The 18884-nt window shown below is 44.7% G+C and overlaps 1 protein-coding gene and 1 long non-coding RNA gene across 12 annotated transcripts in view; one reads left to right on the forward strand and one right to left on the reverse strand.

Moving 5' to 3' along the window:
- The window catches only part of LOC121012749 (phospholipid-transporting ATPase IB), a 651500-nt gene that overhangs the window by 280580 nt on the left and 352036 nt on the right, over positions 1-18884 (forward strand). The gene's annotated exons all lie outside the window — the stretch shown is intronic.
- LOC121012751 (uncharacterized) overlaps positions 16804-18884 on the reverse strand; it is a 3895-nt gene continuing 1814 nt past the window's right edge. The window contains exons 3-4 of the long non-coding RNA XR_005782275.1: positions 17779-17980; positions 16804-17242 (exon numbers count right to left, since the gene is read on the reverse strand). This is a non-coding gene — a long non-coding RNA (uncharacterized LOC121012751). The remainder of the gene's footprint in view (positions 17243-17778; positions 17981-18884) is intronic.

An 18884-nucleotide genomic window follows, 5' to 3' on the forward strand; every position in this document is an offset into this window, starting at 1 on the left:
AGAGTTCCAGAATGTGATCGTGTCGGTATTTTCATCTTAATCCTTGCTTCCGTGGAGGAACTGTTTCTCAGAGCACCCTAGGCCGTGATTTTCTGGGACGTAGCTTGGGACTTACTTGCTTTTTCGGTCATTTTTTAAAACCGATCGTTTTTTTAAGAGCAGTTTGTGGCTCACAGGTGAATTGGGGGAAAGGTACAGATTTCCTGTGTGTCCCCCACCCCCACACATGCAGAGCCTCTCCTACCATCACCACCCCCCCCCCCCCCACCAGAGTGGTATATTCGTTACAGTCGACAGACCCACATTGACTCATCCTCGCCCCCAAAGGCTGTAGTTATGTCAGGGTTCACTCTTGGTGCACATTCTATGGCTTTGGACCAATGTGTAATGCCAGGTATCGAATAGAGTCGTTTCACTGCCCTGAAGATCCTTTGTGTTTCATCCGTTCTTCTCGCCTCCCCCCAACCCCTGGTAAATGGTGATTTTTTTTTTTTTTAACTGTCTCCATAGTTTTTGTTGTTTCCAGGTGTCCTATAGTTGGAATCCCACAGATTCTCAGGTGGGCTTCTTTCACTTAGGTAATACACATGTAAGATTACTCCATGTCTTTCCATGGCTGATAACTAATTTCTTTTTATCACTGAATAATATTCCTTTGTCTGGATGTATCCCAGTTTATCCATTTACTTATAGAAGGACGTCTTGGTTGCTTCCAAGTTTTAGCAGTTACGAGTGAAGCTGCTATAAACATCCAGGTGCAGGTTTCTGTGTGGATGTAAGTTTTCAACTCCATTGGGTAAATACCAGGGACTGCAATTGCTGGGTTTTATGTAAAAGTGTGTTTAGTTTTGTAAGAAACTGCCAAACTGTCTTCCAAATTGGCTGAACCGTTTTGTGTTCCTACCAGCAATAAATGAGAGTTCCTGTTGCTCTAAATCCTCACCAGCAGTTGATGTTGTCAGCATTCCAGATTTTGGCCATTCTAAGAAGTGTGGGTAATTACTTTCTGAAGGATGATAGTCCCACTTCATACAAATCTGAGTGGTAATATTTTTATCTAAACATGCTGTTATTAAAGCAGCCTTTCAGAGCCTGGGAAGCATTTCCTGCCTGGGAGTTATTAAGCAGGCTGTTCTGTACAGCAGCCGCTTGCCCCACTGTCAAGGCCATGCAGCTGTGTGGATTGAGTCGGAGGTGAAGTGTGCTCTTTGCTTTCTCTCTCGCCGCTGGTTTCTCAGCTGACTCTCCCTCAACCTTCTCCCCGTGTCGTAGCTTCATGCCCCTTGCTCCTGCCTTCTTCGCTCCACTGTTCAGTGTTTTGACCCATCTAATGTTTTTTAAGCACTACTTTGATCTGGTGACTTTTAAAATACATTTTAATAACTTCAGAAGGAAGCTTCAACTTCTGGGACTCACCTTCAGGATGCTTCAAAAATCCAGCCTGGTCTTATTTGCCCACCAATTCCCATTGTATTTCTGTGTATTCCCGCTAAATAAAGAGTGAGTGTCACCATTTCTGGTATAGAAACTGAGGGTGCCCCTTCTGTGGTTTCTTTTACTTCAGTTTCCCCCTTCCACACCTTTCTCTTCTTCACGTGCCCACAGTCTGCCTCTCTTTCAAAAACCTAGCCCCGATGTGAAGGCTTTGTTAAAGTTAATATCTAGTTAAAAAAATCCTTATTACTTAACCTTACTACTATTTGGTTCTTAATACTCCGGTCCCTTGTAGTATAGTTATTTTTGGAATCTGATTTCCAGATTTGTCACGTTAAAACATTTAAAATGACCAGTTTTTGGGGTGCCTGGGTGGCTCAGTCGGTTGAGCATCCGACTTCGGCTCAGGTCATGATCTCACCATTCATGGGTTCAAGCCCCACATCCAGCTCTGTGCTGACAGCTCGGAGCCTGGAGTCTGCTTCGGCTTCTGTGTCTGCCTCGTCTCTCTGCCCCTCCCCTCCTCACACTCTGTCTCTGTCTCTCTGTCTCTCAAAAATAAACATTAAAAACAAATTTTTTTTTAAATAACCCAGTTTTCAACAACAAATGACAAGGCACACAAACAAGAGAGAATGCTCCATTCATGGGGAAAAAACAAATTGAAAGACCTCATTCCTGAGGAAGCTCAAACACTACACTTAGTGGATATAGACTATAATTCAATCTATGTATTCTGTCCCTTCTCTTAGACTTTCAGATGTATGAAGATGGCTAGGGTACTTGGGTGGCTCAGTCAGTTAAGTGTCTGACTCTTGATTTCGGCTCAGGTCATGATCTCACTGTTTGTGAGATCGAGCCCCACATTGGGCTCTGTGCTGACAGCACGGAGCCTGCTTGGGATTTTCTCTCTCCCTCTCCATCTCTGCCCCTTCCCCACTTACACATGCACATGCATGCTCTCTCTCAGATAAATAAACTTAAAAAAAAAAAAAAGATATATGAAGGTAGCATGTGTTGGTTCATTTGACATTCCCTGAATTTCTTGCCATAGTGCCCTACTGTTTTAAATGTTTATTATTTGCCAAATAAAGGCATATTTGAGTTTAGCTACATAGAAAGAAACTATTTTTGTAAGAATGTTTTATCATCTTGTAGCTGTCAAACCAATATATCCGATAATGTGATTTTAAATGGAAATAAACTTGCTGAGCCTGACCGGGAGAGCTCTTAGTTTGGTTTCCTTTGACTTTCTGAGGTAAAAACTGGTAGCACCTCTCAGTGTCTTCAAGGATGTTCCTACTGATACTTTAATTAGAAACTTCTAGATTTCCTTGCAGGCTACTTATGTGCTTAGATGCATTATTTTATCTAAACTCTTTACCTGGAATCACAACTTGATGGTTTTCCAACTTGCATTGGGTCCCTAACACCGAAGGCTTGGACCATATGTGAAATCACGATGCTGTTGCCTTGTCTGTGTCATTACTGAAAGTTTTTTAAACTTCATTTCTTATTCACATTTCTATCAGATGTCATGCCTTAGTCATACCCTCAGCCTCTGGAAAGCAAGCAAGGGGCAGGGTGTCCAATGGGGAACCTTGTAGGTCTCAGCCTCTGCCTTGCATGGGCATCTCCTTGGAGTTAGTATCTGCCTGGCTGACCCTCCTCTCTTTCTTTCCTTCTTTGCATGCTTTCGTCTTGTTTGAGGATTCTAGCTTGTTCCTAGAGGGGTAATACAAGATATCCAGGGACACTGATTCCATTTCAGCTGTCCTTACAAGATACCCTAGAAACAGTCTCTTAGGTCTTCTGTTTTTTTCCATCACAAACCTTTTTCCCAGTATTGGACTCCTCTCATGGCATCACCTTAATGTGTTGCTGTGCTAGCAGGGTCTTTCCGTTTCTCTGGGAGGCTGGAATTGAGGGTAGGAAGATCATCTTTACAAACACAGTTAGCAAGGGAAGTTAAACCACAACTGTAAGGGATCCATTTTTTTTTTTTTTTAATGTATGCTTTTTTTTTTTTTTTTTTTTTAAGGCACTTTTTGTTTTCCTCACTTCCAAACTTTTAATTCTGGCTCCCATTTATTTTCTTCATTTTCTAAGCCACCTATGCCCGTGGCCAGGAACTGGCTTTATTGCTCTTTGCGTAAAGACAAAGTTGACTCTAGGATAGGGTCAAAATCCGTACCAGTAGGTCTCAGTTCTGCCTTTTTGAGCTAATACATTCAATCTAATTTCCCTTGCATATGATAGCTATTAAAACATTTCAAGACTGTGAACATGCTTATTTAAGACCGGAAAAGCCCAGGTCACAGAGGAAGAAGGAGGTAATTACAGAGTAGGAGTGGACAGACTTGAGTGGTTTGGGAGACTCTGGGAGATGCAGATAATATAAGGCATTGCTGGGAGATATGAAAGGAGGGGGGCAGAGACAGAAATGTTTGTTCATCTGGTAGTTTTTATGATCAGTATTCCCTGAAAAATAATTTCTGCAGGTTCCTGCTTCACAATGAAAATAGGAAGAGTGTTTTCGATCGAAAAAGCTCAGAATTCCTGCATTAGCACTGCCTTTCCATTCAAACGCTGCGGCTTTCCCCCCAGGCCAGAGGAGGCAGGGAGAGCGAGAAGGGGCAGACCTCGTTCTTCTCTCCCTCTGGTTGCCCTGTGGCTTCCAGGCGTCACCGTCACCAGAGCTCTGTAGGACTTCTCAGTGCCCCCTGATGGCCTTCTATACATTTGTATGGGATTCTACGTGATAATTGCTGTTTAACTGCACACAGATTCTGGACGGGTCACAAGATTAACCATGATGTGGCAAACGAGACCAATTGCTGTAGCTGCAAAGCAGTGACTCTGGTTTCTGTATTGCGCTCAGGAAATCGAGTCTCATTACTCTAATCCTGTCCTGCATTAATACCGATGTAATTATAGGGCCAGAAGTTTAAAAAAATTCCAAAAAATGTAATACTGAAAGTCCTGCAACCTTACTGACTAATTGAGCCTAATCTCATGATAGTTTACAATTGCTGTCATTTGTAGATAGCATTTATTGCTCCCTGTGTACCCTGCATGTTCTTCTAGTAGGTTCGCTTTCTTACCCTGGACGCTAATTTAATCGTGACTCTCCATCTACCCCATCAAAACAGCCATCAGTGAGTAAGGAGAGTGGTTTAGACGGATGAAGGATGACTCACAACAATGGAGTTTATAAAAAGAAAAATGGTGACAGAGCTAACTTCTAAAAAGAACCCCATAATCCAAAAAGTGTGTTTATTTGCTTGTGTGGTCCTAGTTATGTTTAGTTTCACAAGGGACTGGGGAAAAAGATGAAAATGATGGGGAACATGGTGCAGAACGTTCGGTTGAAAATGATACAGTCCACATGTTGCTGTGTCATCATTAAGTGTGTGTTTTTGAAACAAATCGATTTTTTTGTGGCTCAGCAGATGATAGTCAAGGGCTTGACTGCAATACGGAATCCCATTCGGTTTTGGTTCCACCATGGCTATAACCCCCATAAGAATGAATCTTAGGAACGAATTAGAAATTTTTGTGACGTAGGGGCGCCTGGGTGGCTCAGTCGGTTAAGCGTCCAACTTTGGCTCAGGTCACAATCTTGCGGTCTGTGGGTTCGAACCCCGGGTTGGGCTCTGTGCTGACCGCTCAGAGCCTGGAGCCTGCTTTGGATTCTGTGTCTGCCTCTCTCTCTGTCCCTTCCCTGCTTGCGCTCCGTTTCTCTCTCTCTTAAACATAAATAAACATTAAAAAATATTAAAAAAAAGAAATTTTGGGGACGTTGATGTCTTAAGTTAAAACCCAGCCATTAAAGGACCCCCATTTTCTGCCTAAAGTAAGATTTCTGCATTCGGAGAAGCCACCAGACCTCCATGTCTTTTTAGGTTAGTGTGAACAAACTCATCCTGCTTGGCATCTTTCCAGGGTTCCCACTGAGGGTCCAGATGCGTGCCCCCATGGAACTGTCTGTTCGATGAGGACTTTCTTCTGTCTTCAGCCATGCATAGGATAAAGCATGCAAATTAGGTTGTTTTTTTTTTTTTTTTTTTCATAAATTATGCCACCTCCAATAGTGTGTTGTTTCCATTCTAGTCAGTTTTAGGCCTTTTGAATTGTTTGAAACAGATTGGTTTTGAAATCTCCCCGATGCCTGTTGGCCCACATTTTTCAGTAGGTGAAGGTCAGAATGGGTTCCCTACCACAGCTACCCTCTCATTTCTTTCTCTCTGGGTAGGTAGTGTATTTGTTGCTTTTCAGTCCCTGCAACAGACTGGAGTTTCTTACTCTTTCTCTAATGAGTATAAAACTCCCTTCGGACTCGGAGAGCAAACCGAGAGTGAAACCTTCACGAGAAAGAGTGTTGATTGACCTGTTCTCCCCACCCCCATGTCCTCACCACTGCATTTCTTCCAACATCGTGGCTGTCAAGAAAGTGAAACTGGGATAATTTTTCAAAATTGCAGTGTGACCATGGTAGCAAATGGAATAGAGCCGGAAGCAGTGATGAAGCAAAGAGTTGCTTGTGGGCCGAAACCGTGTGTATGTTGTTTCCCCCTGGCCTCCAGAAGGTGGTCTTCCTGGGGAGCTTTCGAACATACAAGATTCACTCGTAATTTCTCAGAGTAATGTAAAAGCAAACGGTGGTCACCAAGTGAGTATAAGGCAGCCATAAAGGGATGCTTTATTTTTTCTCTTTTCTTTGTTTTCAGGGGAGTATTCTGTAACCAAATGGGGCGATCCTGCTTTTTTCCTCATTCCTGTGTCCCTGAATTCCGATCACTCCCCTGGCTGTGCTTGCCACCTTGTTAGCATTCAGGTTTTATGACAAAGGGGAGCGTATGGAATAGATGTGGTTCTCTCAAGGCGATGGAGAGGCCCCAGCGGGACAGAATTTCGGGAATGGCAGCAATGTGCCCGTCTGTCATGTTGGCTTTGTCCCTAGGATTGCATCGCGTGACCCGTAGAGCCAGGTGGCTGAGCAGGAGCCAGGTTACATTTCTCTAGGGCCGCTGTGCTACAGTCGTCACCCTCAACTGCTTAGAAATGTCTAACATTCTTGCTTTCCAGAGGGCTTCCTGTGTTTACACATTGATGCTGCTGAAATCCGGGCCGGTCGATAGATGGGTTGTAGAACAGGACGGACGGAACCAAATCAGGCCAGGTGCAGAGCAACACCTTGGGGAAATACCTCCAATTATTTTCAGACGCTGGCACCTATGTGAAAGCTACATGCCTTATGAAGTAGCTTTCTCATGTTAGGATTTGGGGAAATGTGCTGACACGACCTTTTCTAGTTAACATCTTGCGTGTTTTTGATAGACTGTGCAATCATTCCACTATAACTAGGGAAGGACTGTGAAAGAAGAATATTATACACACAAATTTTGGAAGGTGTGGGTGATCATTTTGTTCTGCTGAGTATATTTGAGAGAGCGACGGTGTTCGAAGAGCACTGAAAGTAGTTCCCCAGGCTCTGCTGGAGTTCACGAGTTGGATCAGCTCACCTTCAGGAGGCAGGCAGGCCACAGAATGCTTCCAGTGGATGGATACCGAGGCCTCAAAAAAGAACATTTTGTTTTATTTGGTCGTTTATTTTATTTTATTAAAAGAAAATCTTTTTTAATGTTTACTTATTTTTGAGAGAGACAGAGATAGAGTGTGAGCTGGGAAGGGACAGGGAGAGGGGGAGACATAGAATCTGAAGCAGGCTCCAGGCTCCGAGCTGTCAGCACAGAGCCCGACGTGACGTGGGGCTCGAACTCATGAACAGCGAGATCATGACCTGAGCTGAAGTCGACCGCTTAACCGACGGAGCCCCCCAGGTGCCCCTATTTTATTTTTATCGAAGTGTAGCTGACACACAGTGTTACATTGGTTTCAGGGGTACAACATGGCGATGGGACAAGTCTACACATCACTCAGAGTGTAGCTTCTGTCTGTCACCATACCGTATTATTTTAATACTGTTGACTATATTCCCTGTGCTGTGCTTTTCATCAAAAAGAACATTTTAAGTGGAAATCCCCCAATTAGTGCTTTTCCTCTTTGATTTATATTAAAAAAAATCGAATTGATATAATTAACTTACCTGTTTGTTTAAAAAGTCAGTAGTGCCTTGGAGGGTAAGTATTCTGACAAGTAGATAAAGGTTATAAGACGATCTGATTGGCGGTACACATCAGAGGATTAAAATGTCAGGTTAAGAAATATGTTTCTGACTTGAGAGCTTAAACGTATCTTAAAATGCCCTTAAATTTCACAGGTATCCGAGGAAGGATGAGCTAGATTGTTTTTGTTTTGTTCTGTTCTTTGCCTCGTCTGGCTTAGATATTTCTAACTTGGCTCTACTCAGTAGCTCTCCCTCTGAGTTGGGTTGTGCTGGAGACATACAGACCGCTGTGTGAGGTGGGGGATGCAAAGGAAACGAGTCATTTCAGAGCTCTGTTCCGAAGCGTGAGATCTAATCTGGTTCAGAGACCACACGTGAATTCTACCTTAGGACATTCGAATCATTTCTCTGGCAACTCGGTTTATTGTATGTGAGCGTATCCGAACACCCTGCTGTCTCTCCCCAACCTCACCGTGCTTCTTCAGACATCTCTTGTTTTACGTGTGCCACAACAAAAAGTTTGAATTTTGCCCAAGTGAAAAGGAAAAAGTACATAGCATATTAAGTGACTCTTTTACGTCTTACGCATTTTTCTCTAGAAAATAACTACGTTTGTATTTGACCCGGTGAGACTGTGAACTTACTAGTAAGGGATGAAAACCTCTCATTGGTAGAAATTCAACAGGAAACTCAATTTGACAAGTTAAGACTTGCACACAAAAAAGTGTCTTCCGTAAGAAGTTTTGTTTTTTATTTTTTAAATGTGATTAAATGTGTTAGAAAGCCTCTCACTCCTTTTTGTGTGTGTGTGCTTTTCTTTTCCTAGTGCTTTGGTGATAGGGCAGAGTCCTATGGTTCTTCTCCTTGCTAGAGAAAGGGAAAAGCCTCCCATCCAGATCTCTTCCAGCTGGACTTGTAGCCAGCTGGTTTGCCTTGCTGTCCCCTCTTGGCACACCGTCTTTTGCTCCACTCCATCAGGACTCACCTCTAACAAAATTCTTCTATCACGACACCAACTAAGTCTAGAAATCTGCTACTCTGGTTGCCACTAGGTACATGTGGCCATATAGATTAAGTAAACTTAAAATTTTTGTTTCTTAGTTGCACTAGCCACATCTCAAATGCTCAAGAGTCACACGTGGATGGTACAGAAGATCATTTTCGTCATCACAGAAAGTTCTATCGGACAGTGCTGGTCTAACACCCTGAAGAGTTTCCTTTTTTTTTTTTTTTTTTAAGACTGTAATGTAAGCCCTTAGCCCGGCTTCCAAACTTTCCCAAATCTTGTTTGGGAAACATGTGTACAGATTGAATATAATTTATTAGAAGGTTATCAGAGAAATCGTTGTGCTCAGTCAGGGGAGACTTGGTGGAAAAGGAGAGGCATCTTACTCCTTTTTTTAAAAAAATTTTTTTAAATGTTTTTATTTGCTTTTGAGACGGAGACAGAGCATGAGCAGGGGAGGGGCAGAGAGAGAGAGGGGGAGACACAGAATCCAAAGTAGGCTCCAGGCTGCCAGCATAGAGCCCGATGCGGGGCTCGAACTCACGGACTGTGAGATCGTGACCTGAGCCAAAGTCGGACGCTTAACCGACTGAGCCCCCATCTTACTCCTTTTTGAAGAATGAATGGTGCCCCAACAGGCAGGAGGTAGTAGAAGAAGGTTTCGGGGAAATACGTGAATGTGAATATCATTTGGGGTGTAGAAGACCTCTGTCTGGTGAGGTATAAGGTGAGGAAAGGGAAACAGGTGAGAGACCGGTGGCCTATATCCTCTGTTAGGGATTTATACAGGCACGTGTCTTCTCATGGTCTTCAGCACCCAACCATCTTTAATCTCCTCTGTCTTCAAAAAGAGAACATGAAAAAGTTGACTCAGTAATTGCAGAGAAGACGAAGACGAGGCTGTTAGGGGATAAACGTGTGCTTGAAAGAGAGGAGAGATGGTGGGAGTTTCGAGGTCCCGAGATCTGGGGGGGATCACGGTGTGGATCTGGTGCAAAGGAGAGAGGGAGAGAGAGCAGGAGAGACAGAAACATAATTTAGGGGTATGAGGCTGGCGCTACCTTGAGAGCGAGTCCTTTGAATCGCGACCACAGCGCAGGAGTTTGAGAAGCTTAGGGTGGAGGGAAGATGAGTCACGACAGCCCAGGTTCCACGGGGTGCGGTGGCTAGGGAAGTGGAGGTGCGGGTAGTCCGTGGTGGCAAGAAATTGGCCCTCAACTTTATGTCCCCAGCACCTGCGAAGCACTCGATGGTTACTGGATTGCTGCGAAACACTTGTGGCCTGTGGGGGGGAAGGTTGGCCTCCCCAAACCGAACAGCCGTGGAGCCTGGTACCAAACAGATTTCCACGTGAGGGGGGGAAAGGTAGAGGCCCTTAGCGATGGGGCTGGCGGCAGGTGGAGTGTGTGGCCGGGAGCATTGCTGAGTTTATGGAATGAAAAAGCCCCACCGGGGAGTTGCTGAGTTTATTGAATCACCTAGACCCAAGGTGCCAAAGTAAGCATTGCTGATTTGGCTACTGGCATCTGCCTCCCAGCCCTGGCTCTGGCCTGAGAGCGGCTCCAGTGGACGGGGTTCTCTTGAGGCAGGAGGCCAGGACTCCTAGAACCACGGAGAGGTGGCAGCCGCCGTAGTCGTCCCGGGAAGCCGAGACCGGGAGGTGGCTGGCTTTCGAGCGCATGTGTGACGGAGGGATCTGGACTCGGAAAAACTCTATGGGAGGATGCCTTTGGCAGCAGGGTGGCTGGTGAGCTCTCCTTTAAAATCAAACCCATTACGGAATGAGTGGTTGCTCTGCCATAGGTCACTGCACCTCTCAGGTCGTTTCTGAGAAGAATAATTGTTACTCGACCAATCCGTCGTAGGCTGACGGGACAAAAAGCAATTTTTGTGAAAGCATTTCATGAGTTGTAACATGCCATAAAAATTCAAGTTACTTGTAAATTGGATCGCGGAGGGTAGAGATCTGAGCAAAGGAAACCCGGTGAAGGTATCTTTACAATAATCACAGGGAATTAATGAGAACATGAATCCAGGCTATGACAATGGGGGCGGGGGGAGAGAGAACAGATGCAAAGCTTTCTACTAAGAATGTAAAACTTGGACCGGGAAGCCAATTAAGCACCAGGGGGAGGCAGTGGGGCGAAAGGAGGAGGAGGACACCAGGATTCCGAGTTTGAATGACGGAGAGCATAGTGGTAGCGAGACCTGTCGTGCAGGGAAAGGCCGGCGGTGGAGGGATGGCCTTTGTGTCGGGCTTATGGGATTCTGGGCACCGCTTGAACATCCTGCCAGAAACGGCCAGGAGAAATCTGGTTGGAAACCCAGAGGGATAATGGAGGCTGGGGTTGGGTGCTGACCGCTAGGAGCAGTGTTGGCGACTTTGGACTCGAATGCTGACACCAAGGCAGAAGTATCAGAAGAAGACCAAAGTCACACTCTTGGGGATAATGCAGCTTAACTTCCTTTGGCGTTAGGGTTTCCTCAGTGCGTGTGTAGCTTCCTCAACCTTCCTGAATCATGGCACTTAGCAACGCGTGTTCACTTGCTCAAATTCCTGACATACGCTTAATTCTGGGAGGGAGGGATTGCATTCATCTTGTGCGCTATCAATCCTGCACGTAGGTTGAAATGCCTAGAAGCACACAGTAAGCATTGGCAGATATTCTTTTGAATGAATGCATGTTCTGAAACTAAGGTCATTGTGATGAAAGATCAAGAGAGCCCTGACTCGAAGGTACAATCCTGGACCCGTTCCAGGTCAAGTGATATTAAACGAGACCAGCTGATATTGCGCGTGTCTTTCTTCCCTAATGCTCTGCAGATTGAGAATGTGAGTTGAGAATACAGATTGTTGGTTATGGATTAGGAAAACGTAGAAATAGCAGAAGGTCAAGGGGATTAGGACAGCATCAGTATCCCTGAAATCCAGGGTAGTTGGAGTGGTGGGTCAAGCCAAGAAAGACCTGAGGGTGAGTCCTCAGTGGTTTATGGAACAAAAGACATTTTGAAAACAAAGCAGGCAGTGTTGACGGGGGTGGAAGCAATTGAGAGGGAAGGAAAGGGAAATTTCATGCTGTAGGTTCTTGGGTATGACTGTGCTAATCGTGTGGTTTTTAATGGGTTGAATTGTGTCCACCCCGAAAGACATGTTGAAGTCTTAATCCCCAGGGCCTTAGAACGTGACCTTGTTTGTATCCAGGTACCCTGCAGATATGATTAGTTAAGATGAGGTCATGCTGGAGTCGAGGAGGCCCTGTGCCCTGACTTGTGTCCTAATGAGAAGAAGTGACACGCATGTACATAAGACGGGGAGCAGTGGCAGAGACAGAAGTCCCTGAAGCTGCAAGCCCCAAATTGCTGGCAACTCACCAGAAGGTAGGAAGGCACTAGGGCCTGGGAAGTATTCTCCCCTACAGGTTTCAGGGAGAACATGGCCCTGCTGACACCTTTGCTTTCAGACTTCTAGCCCTGAGAAGTGGGAGATAATTTTGTTGTTGTTTTCAGCCACCTCATTCTTGGTCAGTTAGGGCAGCCCTGAGAGACTGGCAGTGGTTAAGAGGAAGTGAAAATGAAGGTCATGGAGACCAAGGTGGTATGAGATATGGTTGCCGTGCTCAAGGTTTGGAGAACAGTGGAGAGGGATGGAGGGAAGAAAACAGTGTGGAGCACTAAAAGTCTCAGATAAGGGGAGTGTCCTGTAGCCTCCATACCCATAGCTAAGTGGCCACATAATCACGAGCTCTCCATACCGCAGTTCCTTTGAAAGTAAAGCAAGGGGCTTCACCATTATCAGGAAGGTGCCTTCTACATTCCCGGTTTTATATATCTCCAACTAGGTCTGTTAGTTCCTGGCCATTTGGGTTTAGGTTGCAGTTGGTATGGATGTTTGGTTTCTTTTGCAGGTATTATAATAGGGGCTCTGTGCATCTTAAATAGGACCGATGTCTTCAGGTTGAATGAGTTCAGTGTGCCAAACACTCCCTGCCTAAATTCTCATTGCAGAAAACACGAGTGGTATGCCCTGGTACATATTTCTGAAGAGAGGGAAGCAGTTGGTATTGAAGTGACCGGTTCCTTTTGCAAGGGCATCCATGAAAACTAGGAAGTCTAGACTGCTTTCCAGAGAAAAAGAGTCTTTGAAGATTGGGAAGCTGGGGGAAAAATTAAAAAAGAAAAGCTGTGCCCAGCTTACCAATATTGAGGGCAGAGGAGTGGCTTAAGACCCTGTGGGTTCCTTGCTTTGTCTCCCAAGCCTGCAGCCAGTTTGGGTATGGGGAGAAATGAAGGTGTTTAGTGTGTTCCCCTAGAGCTCCCGCATTGGAAATGAACTTGGGATGAGTGCTAATGTTTTAGATTTTTCTCCTGTTGGTTGCAAAATGAAATGTTTGTGCACCCCTCACTTGGTGTTGACGTTGGTATTTCCACACTCCTGATTTTCGCAAAGATTGACGGGTACATAATTTTGGGTAACAGCGTGACCCAATACAGCGTGTGTATTCTTCCAGTCCTGACCGCCGTGGGGTTCGGGGCAGTGGTCCCTGTCATTCAGTCCACCTCTAGGGAAGTCAGCCTGCAGGGAGCCCTTCGTGCAGTTTCCAGTGTTGTTACAGGAATGGCACTTGGCTCCTAGTGGGAAGGACAGGTTTGTTTCCTTCTCCTGCTTAGATACAAGTGTTCAATTTTTTGCTTTTTCTTTCCCTCCTCCCCCTTATCAAAACAAAGCAAACTAGTCTTTGAGAACACCTCAGAACGATTTATTTGCTGAAGATGCGTGAAAACAGCGATCTAAGAGGTCGGGGAAAAAAGAAACCTCAGTGGTTCCATCCTTGTGTACCTTTGAAAACAGATGGGACGAGAGGACGACTTTGGACTGAGTGCTTGGGGTGTGATCTGGTTCACCTTCTGACAGAAGAATGAGTCTTTACCAAGTGACTGTGTTTGGCTAGAACCCAGGCCCCAAAGGACACTCTGGTCTTTGGCAAATGCATAGAAGAAAAACATGTCAAAATGAAGCAGAAGTACCGTATATCAGTTTCCGTGTGTAACTCTACGTGTGTAACTATAGCTGAAGGAAAGCAAAAAGTAAAAAAAAAAAAAAAAAAAAAAAAAAAAAAAACAGCCATTCCTTCTAATTTAGGCTGTGTTGGTAAGAAGTGCCGTGGAGCTTTGCTGACAATGCTAGAAGACTTAGACAAGAGTCGGTGTCAGCCTGACTCCACTTGCAAAGTCTGTCTTCCCGACCTTTCTGGTGGGTTCCTGTTGTCAACTGGATCCTTCTTCCACACTCCTCTCCAAACACCTTATGGTTTTGGGAGGTGGAAATCAGGAACAAAATCCTTTCCCAGAGTCTGGCTCCGGGACCCTATCACCTTCCAGACTGAGCGACTGGAGCGGCCTGGCGGTTGTTTTTCTTAGTTGTATTGCTGCTTTAATTGGCCTCAGTTCCCTTCATCTGTCATGAAAACTCTTAAAACTCATACGAGAGTAATTTTCCCCACCTTCTTTATTGCGGGTTATTTTCTCTCCACGGGGCACGCTGCTGGGGATTCGGCCCGCGCCCTCCGGTGCCCTCCTCTGCTGGCTTTCTTCGGAAAGCAGTCGTTTGGTGAGTTTGTGCAGGCTGACCGATTGAGTTACACCCTGAGGAATGTTGAACCTGGTTCTCAGCTGCAGGATGTCTTTCCCGAAAGTTCTTATAGTGCGGGGCCTGCTTTGAGGATTCACATTTGTGTATTGGTTTACAGCAACATGAAAGCCTTTTCCCCACAGTGGATGGGTAAGTTACGTAAGGAACGTGACATAGCCCTCTCCCGGGGCCCCGAGCTGAGGGCAGGCCAGGCCCTTCTGGCTGGTTTCACATGTATTTATCACTTTCTTTTATACCCAATAGTCTTGCCTTGGATTTAAAGGAGAAATTCTTTAAAAAAAAAATTTTTTTTTTAACGTTTCTTTATTATTGAGAGAGAGAGAGACAGAGCATGAGCAGGGGAGGGACAGAGAGAGAGAGACACACACAGAATGCGAGCTGTCAGCACAGAGCCCGATGCGGGGTTCGAACTCACAAATCGCAAGATCATGACCTGAGCTGAAGTTGGACGCTCAACCGACTGAGCCCCCCCAGGCACCCCTCCCCCCGCCCCCCAAAGGAGAAATTCTTAACGCAAGGAAAGATTCTGGGTCGTTTCCTGTAAAAAGTTGGAAGCTCTAAATTATAAAAACAAGAGTAAGCATTAGGTCGATCTCCAAATATTGCATTTGATAGGACGTAAATTGAGAGCGAAAGACCACAAACAGAAAAATGACCGGCTAATAGCACCATCTGAGGTTATTTTAGTAACGTGTGGAGGAGGAAGTAGACAAGGGAAAGATTAGGAGGGAGTCCCTCTCTGAACATATTGCCCTTAGGCACGAAGCTTGTGGCCGCTGCAGTGTCCAAGGCGAGGCTCTTGGTTGAGAGTGGAGGTGAGCGATTTGCACTCTGTCTCTACACCAGGCCTGTGTCTACGGGCTGCAGTTGGCCCCGTTGCTGGTTAAGTCTTCTGTACACATAGGATCCTCAAAATGCTTGACTCGGTAGGAGAGTAATATGCTTCTACTGGATTTAGTGTGTACTTTTGTGGGCGTGTGTCAGTATATGTGTGTGTGTTCGGGCTGCAGGTTTGTATTTTATTTTTGTCATCAGAGCTCGGAAGTGATGGTAGGGATGAGTCCTTGTCTCCGTTGAATTGCCCAGAAGCTGTTGCTTTCCTATTACCAGGAAGAGGGTAATGTGCGATTACAGACGGTGGTGTCAGTGAAGGCATTTTGCGTCGGTTGCTCAGAAAAGGAGAGTACGCTCGTGAACACCGAGTGGTACATACAGAATTGTTGAATCCCTCTATCACATACCTGAAACTAACATAATCCTTTGTGTTAACTCTATGGGAATTAAAATAAAAACTTAATTAAAAAAAAAAAAAGAAACTAGCTTGTGTAGGAACAAAAAGTATTTGCCATTTTGGGAAAATGCTGGATGAATCATCATTTCCTTTTTTTTTTTTTTTTTTTAATTGTGAGTCCCTGATCATGCTTGATTTTTGTGTCAAACCGATGGTCAGTGAGCCGAATGCGGATTGCAGTAGTGTTCTGCTTGGATGGCATTGTGAATAATGGCAGGTGGTACAGGACATATCCCAGTCGGCCACAGACCCCGCCCCGCCTTCATGTCGGAGCTGTACCTTTATTACCTGTCTGGTGCCCTGAGATCATTTATCTACATGGTACCCAACGCATATTTTCAAATTCTTTCTTAAACAGAAGCAAACAGATAGTAAGGCGTACGTCTGTTCAATGTATATTTGTATTTTGTCTCTCCAGATGTCTTCTGACAATGGTTTAATAAGAGCAGTGAAACACTCAAAATTGCTAAAGAATAGATTAAGAAGGTTTAGGGCAAGGATTATATATTAACTACCTAATTAGCCCTTAAATCTGTGGCACTGATCTTAATGACTGAGTTTAGCAGAGTGGGAAAGCTTGTATGTTTCCTGTTTCCTGAGTGAACAATCCTGGTATTGAATGATTCTGGCTTAACCTTTTTCGATCTCCCTGGAAACATTTTTGCTTCTAGGTTTCCCTTACTCCTCAAACGTTGCTAAATTAGCACGGGCTTTGAAAACCCCCCAAAAGTCCTCTCCATTTCACATACTTCTCATATTTGTTCTATTGGAAGTGTTGATCGCAAGACAAGCTCAAGTCTGAGCCCGGATGGCATTGATCCGATTGATTCCTCTGTGTGCTCTCTCTGTGGCCATGGGCCTTCTTCTGGGAAGACCATATCGAGTTCGTCCACTGTTGTGAATGAAAATAATCAGCTGGCGAAAGCATAGAATTAGAAACCTCTTGGTATATTTATTTCTGTGTCCCAAGAATTCTGATTTAAAGCAGACTTTATTTCAAGTAATGTGAACAGTAGGTCGTTCAGGAGTCTCAGATGAATCAATGTTTTCTTCCCTTCTCTCCAAGAAAATCTATTTAAAGCAAAGGTCAAATCTGTGCTGGATTTAGAACCTATTAAATGTAAGTCTGGAGAACAGAGCCACTTCTTTTCTATTCTTTACATAGTTTCAAGCACTAGGGACACTCTGGTCTTCTGCAAGCCATCATTTCCCACATTTTTCTGGTGTTTGTACTTGGGGTTTTTTTTTTTGTTTTGTTTTTTTTGTTCTGGAGGATAGAGTGTTACCTGGAGCCTCTGTACCCAGTGAATTTGAGCCCTTGTGAGTCTTTGAGCTTATGTAATTTAGGAGTAACTTAAACCTTGAACAGTTGCCTTGGAAGAGTTGATTAGGCTTTGAACTGTATCTAAGAAAGATATATTAATGCATGTATTAATGTGACACATTTAATTAGCATGCTCAGAAATTGAACTCCTATGTGCCCTTCCTCTCTCTCCCCCTTCCCTCATCCCTCTGTCCTTTTCCATCTCCATGAAGGTTGTCAGGCTGTTGCCCACATCCCCACGCACTGCCTTCACATTGTTACCAAACCCTGCACATTTAACCTCTGAAAAATCTTTCACTTCCTCAGTCCAGGGCTTGCTATAGGTGTGGGTGTTGGCATGGTGTCCGAACTTGTCCCTCAGCTCCCCATGGCCTTTCACCCAAGAAAGATTCGGATGAATCAGCGCCCTGAGGGACATAAATCGGGAGAGGGAAATGGGTGTGCACAGGGGAGTGTGCTTTTAAGTAGAGCCACCAAGAAGGATCTCATCAGGGAGAGGGGACGAGCCGTTGGAAATCTGGGAGAGAGCTGGAAGGGAGCAAGAGGGCGTATTTGAGGAACACCAAGATGTCAGTGGGTGCCGTGGTCAGAGCCACAGTTTGGGGGGTTTGGGCCCCACGGGGCAGGGTAAGGCCCTGGCTCTTGAGAAGCTTCTGAAGACTGAACCGAGTGACAGGGTCTGCCTTTCTTGTTATCAGGACTCTGTTATGGTGAGAAAAGAGAACAGGGTGGGGATGGGGGAAGGGCCAAAGCCGGGAGGCAATTTAGGAGTTTGCTATGATGGTGTAGGAGAGGGAAGGTGGCTTTAGCAGGGCCTTGGTGAGAGGTGGTCAGATTCTATAGGTATCTCAAAGACACAGGTCACATTGTTGACTGATGGATTGATTATTTAGGGTGTTCAATAAAGGAATAAGAATAAGCCCAATGTTTTTGGCTTGAGTACCTGGAAGGTTGACGTTCCCCTGCTGTGTTCCCACTGTTGGTGTTCTCAGAAGATTTAATGCAGGGAACAGCAGGCTTGGGAGGGAGGGAGTAAGGAGCCCAGTGTGGACGTGATGTTTGCAGTTCCTTATAAGACAACCAAGTGGAGATGCCAAGTGACGTTGTTGGATATCCGGGTCTGGAATTTGGCGGAGAAGTTCTACCTGGAGATAGAAACTTGTGAGTCTGACATATTTAAGGACGTAAGACCAGCTGAGATCCCCAAAGATACACGTAGGAAATGCCCTTGGACTGAGCCTTGAATCACTTTTCTTATCGGATTCAGAAATTCAGCTTTCTTAATGCGGGATATCCCCTTTGTCCCAAGCCCAGGTTTCAGGGGCATTCTAGGTGTTCCTCTTACATACACGGACGGGTGGGGACAGTTGTCAGGCCGCGGTCCTTCTGCAGAGTTGTTTTCAAAGGAGTGCCCTTCTGTCCATTCCTAATCTCTGCTAAGCATTCCAGTGTTACATTTGCCTTTTGGCAGTTCTCTCCTGCTCCTTGCCCCTCCCCTGTTAGAATCTACGTCTCTGTCATGGATGTTATTACTCTTTTCTTCACGGTCCCCTATAATAGCCCTTAGCCTGTGTTCTCATTCATGTGCACCTGGTGGAAGGCAAGGGAGTTCTCTTTTTGTCCCCACGACTTTGAATATCACCTGCATGTGACAGCATAGCGTTTGTTGAATTGAGTTTAACTTCTTAAGGTTCACAAAAGTGGTTTCTGTTTTATATTATACACACACGCATATGTGTACATATTATACGTCTACACATACCCATATATACACCTGATATTTTTTATCAGGTGTATATTTATATTTATAATATACATATACATACATATACATATATAATATAATAATAGAAAATATATTTATAATATTTTCTATATTTTATTTTTTTTCTAGGATATCATGTATATCGTGTATTGTTGAATTGAGTTTAATTTCTTAAGGTTCACAAAAGTGGTTTCTGTTTTATATTATACACACACGCGTATATGTACGTATTATATGTCTACACATACCCATATATACACCTGATATTTGGTATTTTATAATAT

The sequence above is a fragment of the Herpailurus yagouaroundi genome, unplaced genomic scaffold (assembly GCF_014898765.1).
Source record: "Herpailurus yagouaroundi ecotype Mexico unplaced genomic scaffold, PumYag 197, whole genome shotgun sequence".
Taxonomy (NCBI): domain Eukaryota; kingdom Metazoa; phylum Chordata; class Mammalia; order Carnivora; family Felidae; genus Herpailurus; species Herpailurus yagouaroundi.